The sequence below is a fragment of the Alligator sinensis genome, unplaced genomic scaffold (genome assembly GCF_000455745.1).
Source record: "Alligator sinensis unplaced genomic scaffold, ASM45574v1 scaffold264_1, whole genome shotgun sequence".
NCBI lineage: Eukaryota > Metazoa > Chordata > Crocodylia > Alligatoridae > Alligator > Alligator sinensis.
Genome location: NW_005841831.1, coordinates 4,657,657 through 4,663,089, shown reverse-complemented (window position 1 = coordinate 4,663,089; position 5,433 = coordinate 4,657,657).

The following is a 5,433-nucleotide window of genomic DNA, read 5'->3' as shown; positions in this document are numbered from 1 at the left end:
AATTGATTCCAGGCCTTCACTCTGATGTATCTTGGAAAAAAAAATGATATGCTGCTGGGATTTACATCCTGAGTAATAGGACCTACTGGCAAATATACAGGTATAGATTTCTCTTTCAGGTGCTGTAGAACAGTGGTCTCCAACCTTTTTAAGGTGAAGATCACTTTTGGAAGGAAAGGGCAACCCAGGATCTACTGCGCCCCCACTCAGCCAGTGGCAGGGGGTATGAAGAGGGATCGTCCCTCTCCCCTGACCTGGCCTCAGTGGCAGGGGGCACTGCTCAGCCCTGCCACATGTGTCCCGCCACTCCTGATCGTGGAGCCTATGACATTCAATCTCAGAGGCTTGACTGTCAGAGGCTCGCTGATCGACCAGTCGATCGCGATTGACTGGTTGGTGACCACTGATCTGAATGTATTCCTTGTCTGAACTGTGAGATTCCTGGGGGGGTTGGGGGGGTGGAATTAGTCCTGATGGTCTATTTCTTGTGTCCTATTTCATATTGTCAATCTTCTCTGATGGAAGATTTTAGCAGCAGCTATACAAATGTATACAAATACATGTCACCCCTCCCTTGAACCTGTACAGAAAATCCTCAAAAAATTGCAACCCATACTAGAAAGAGACCCTATTCTTAAAAAGATCTTCCCAGAGCCACCCATCCTAGCCTTCAGACAAGCACCAAACCTTGCCAACCTCATCACCAGAAGCAAACTTCCTCAAGCCCAGAACACACCAAAAGGATCCAGACCATGCCATGACAAGAAATGCAAAACCTGCCCCCACATCTCCACCACCCCCACTATTACTACACCCCACAACAGAGCCATCAGCATCCCAGGATCTTACAGCTGCACCTCCAGGAATGTAGTATACCTCATCCAATGCACCAAATGCCCTGATGGAAGATATGTAGGAGAGACCAGACAACAACTGCGCACCAGAATGAACGCACACCGGAAATCCATCAAAGACAGAAACACGCAATTACCAGTGGGGGCACATTTCTCACAGGAGGGCCACTCTCTCTCCAATCTCTCAGTCCTGATCCTCAAGGGAAATTTACACAACACATCCCAGAGACGAGCCTATGAGCTCCATTTCATCAACCTGCTGGATACTAGAGATCAGGGACTAAACATAGACATTGGATTTTTGACACATTATAATCTGCCTGGCAACTGACTCCCCAGCCCAGCCCAGCCCAGCCCAGCCCCTGGCTTCTTTACTTTTCATTGCATCCAGGAAGAGCATACACCGACTGCTGCAGCTTCCTGAGCCTGACAAAGGGTTTTTGAACTCGAAAGCTTGCTTAATAACTATTCTCCAACTATTTGGGTTGGTCTAATAAAAGATATCAAATTCACTCAAGGAACCTTGTCTACAAATCCTTTCTGCATTCCTTAAAAAAAGAAGTCAGTCCTTTAGCCATATCTTCTAAACTGTGGTGTATAGACAATCAAATCTTCTTGATAGATATATTTTGCAGGTTCTATGGAATATAGACCCCTGCCTCTATTGTGAAATTCCTGTGGATGAAAAACTTAATCATCTGGCAAATCTCTTTCGTAAATGTGTTTTTCAGGGACCAAAACAAAGAGATTCCTCAGGAAATTTCCCTGGGAAAATATTCATCTGGCAGTGTCTCTTGAATGATTGGTGGGTTTGTAAAAAACAACTCTCATACAGATGTTTGAACAGGCCTTAGAGTATAACTCTGGCTCCCTGCCTCCCCTTCTCCCCACTCCCGCCCCCACTAACTGAGCTTCATTGATCTGGCCTGATCTCCTGAATCTGGTCAGAATGACAGATCTCTATGGTAGACATATTACAAATGTGCTAAACACTTTTTTCCTCCCCTGAACTGCAAGATTCCCAAGAAAAGAAAAGTTAGTCCTCTGACCTACTCCTCTGACACATTGTGGCTGTGGTACTGCCTAGAGGTGCCCAGCATTTTTCAGTAGGATTTGGGCATTCAGTTCCCTTGTGCTCCTAGGAATAACACAGCCTGGAAAAGAAACACTCTTGGTAACAGTCACCATTTCTGAACACTGGCACTGAGTCTGGTGCCGGTCTCCAGGGCAGAGCATATTACCATATGCTCCTGCCGGACTAAGCTCTGTGGTCTCTAAGCAACCTAGAGAATAAACCCCATAAGTCTCGGCTCATTGCTCTGTTTTCCTGCAATGCTGCACACGGCAATATGATTCCTGCCCTCTGATCTGTTTACTCAGCTCCTTCCCAACCACCACTGGAGCCCTTGCCCCAAACTGATGAACAGAGAGTTGAAATGGTTCACCTGCCATGATGTGGGGAGCCAGACCTGCAGCTCACAAGTCCTGATCAAGAAGCACTTATCTTGGCTGAAGATCATAAGCCTGCCCACCCACAAATAGCATAAAGAACTGATGATGGGTATTTCTGGTGGGAACCACGTTCACACAGGTCTTTCCAGTGGAAGTTGCCCTGGAGTTACCATAATGACTAATTTGCAATAGCAAAATTTGTCACCTCCCCCCCAGGCAGCAGTAGGGAATAAACAGAGACCTCTGACACCCGCACTGCACTCCCAGGGAGGAGGTGAAATCACCCAGTGCCTGGGAATACCATTTGGTTCTTTCTCACAGGCCTCAGTGCTCCCATCTAATAACTTTGTGAAAGATGGCAGTGTCACCTAGGAGTCTCTTAGATCAGTGGTATTCACAGTATTGGCTCCACAAGCCACATGAATGGTTCAGGGTCAGTCTGTAGGCTAAATCTGTCCCCACACCACCCCCACATGCCAGGATTGAGCCCCGGGGCCTCAAGTCACCATAGGCCTCATTAGAGCATTGATCAATATATATATACTGCTCACACAAAGGCTTCGCTAGAGCATATGCCAGAGTAGGCAAACCTGACTGATGCATGAACTCCTTACATAAACTCTCAATGTGCACTCCTGCCAGAAGATAGGAGGGAGAGATGGCTGTACAAGATGTAGAATAGTCCAGTACCAAGATAATAATCTTGGAATGGGAAACCAAGATCAGGCTGTGAAACAAGCCCATGGTACATGATGGTTTAGGATATTCAAAATACAGGTGGAATGTCATACATAATTTGTTTTGACCCCTTTATAAAAGAAGAATTAGAAATGATGGAAACTTTGTATTATCCTAGGGGAGCCTACGTGGTGTTGTGCCAATACCTTGTCATGGGCATACATGCATTATCACCTTGTCTGTCAGATCACAAGTGTGTTGCAGCCGTGCCTTGTACACAGTAAACCTGGGAGAGCCTTTGCCACCGAACTGAGCCTGCGGTCATTCTTTAAGACAAGACTGGTATTGGGATCTCCTGGCTGTAACTTTTTACTGTCACTGTAGTTCAACACTGACAACACAGTAAAACCCAAAGAGGATAGCAATGACAACAGCCACCATGATGTGGCTGGAGCCTGATCCTGGCATGCAGTGGCTGGGCGGAGGTGACACAGAGCCCCAGAGGCTACCCCAGCCAGGTGGAGGCATTGTCCACTTATGATCAGGCTCTAGGGACTTTCTGCCACCCTCATCCAACAGGGATTGGGCTCCTGTGGCTCTGCATTGCTCCCATCTAGTCCCTGTAAATTGGGATTGGGCCTTGCATTGCCCTGTATGCCTTATCTAACTTGCAGGGCCCAGTGGGACTCCCACAGGATCTTCAGGGAGCCTTGCTGTATGGATTACATGGTACCAGGTGCCAGATCTGGTCTGGGGCTGGGGGTTGAGCACACCTGTTTTATACACATTCACACATGCAGGCACCCTGAATGGCTGTCTTATGCCCTGGGGCTTCTATCTGCACATCTTACATATGGAAGACAATTCTGTATATAATGAGCAGGAAAGTGGCTTGTCTCCAGCTGAGAGGCACGTCTCTGTATATTCCCCTCATAATTTCCTGTGAAATTGGGGTCTCAGGCATGTGGAGTGTCTTCTTCCCCCAGACCCAGTCCAGTGGTGCAGAGTGTAGCTGTATTCAGTTTGGGCTGATCTTGCATGCATGTGTGTGGAGGGCATCAGTACAGCCCTGGACCCAGCACCCAAAAAGCTTTAGGTTTTTGGCATCTGAGATGATCACCCTTCTCAGTGCTTTCCCTTCCATGAGAGACCATTTATGCTAGAACTGACCCAGCAGCACTTGCCCTGGTAAGGAGAGAACCTGCCCCTAACAGCAGAGATGTTAAGACAGAGGGCATGGCTACACTTGTGCATACCCAGCTTCCATTGGCAGATCTCCTGCAGCTGGGCATGTGGACATGTTGGTACATATGAATCTTTGAACCTATGCCTGCCCCCATCCCATCCACCCCATGCTCAGTCGGCTGGAGCAGAGAAGGGCAAGATGAGGAACAGAGTGCTAGGAACCTGGCACCTGGCTGAGGGAAATGGTTTCCAATTCCAGTGGGTTCCAACCCCCACTTCCAGATGCTGCCTTACCTTCTGAGAAGGGTGAGGGATGGGCACTGGATGGGATGCAAAGACATGCTCAGCACCTGCCAGCTGTCTCTGCATCCCTCAGCGGGGGAAGCATCCACTTGGAGAGTGGTGCCAAAGACTCACTGCCATGGCCAGCACTTTCCCACTGGGAATGCTGGGGTTTCCCTTGGGTTTCTGGCTGTTTCCCTGGGGGCTGACACATTTCTGGCTGCCCCAAGACAAGCCTTCTCCACACAGCTGCCTAGCTCTGCAGTCGCTGTCATCCAGCACCCATCCACAGTGGGATGTGAGTGAAGGGTGGGGCTGGCCAGGACAGGCAGCCCAGAGAAGACTGAGGAAATGTGGTTTTGGAAGAAAGTGCCAAAATGTGGAGGGCAGCCTGGTGATGGACCAGCGCTGACAGAGGAAAACCCCATTCAGCATCTCTCTGGACCCTGTTCCTTGTCTCCCCTCAGAGTCAAGGCAAGGGATTCAGGGTAGAAAGGGTGTACCCCAGGGCCCCTCAGCACCAAGCTCCCACTGCCAGGGACCTATCCTGCATGCAGAGCAGCAACCAAGGCTATGTGGGTCTGGGCCTGGACGTGACTGCTGTGCATGCAGCTGCTGGAGATCAGGATGAGGGTGTTTGACCCCCACCCTACACCCCAGGTCAGCATGCGAGAGCCCGTTAATGATCCTTCTGCAGGTTCATCTATGGAAGCCTTGTTACGACTTGCCTTCCTTTAGATAATCACATTCTAGCATCTTCTCAGCACTCCACCCACCATGATCAACCTCAGAGTGCAAAACTGAAGGCTTTTGAAGTGGTGCAGCATCACCTGTACAAAAGGCTTGTAAGACAAAGACTTCCCTCCCTATTGTCCTCTACAGACTGTCCTGGGACTTTATGAAGCTGGTTTGTGCTTTTCCCAGGAGAAGAGCAAGTCCCTGCACCTCCCCCTCATCCCTGGTTAATCTGCTGAAAGCTGTT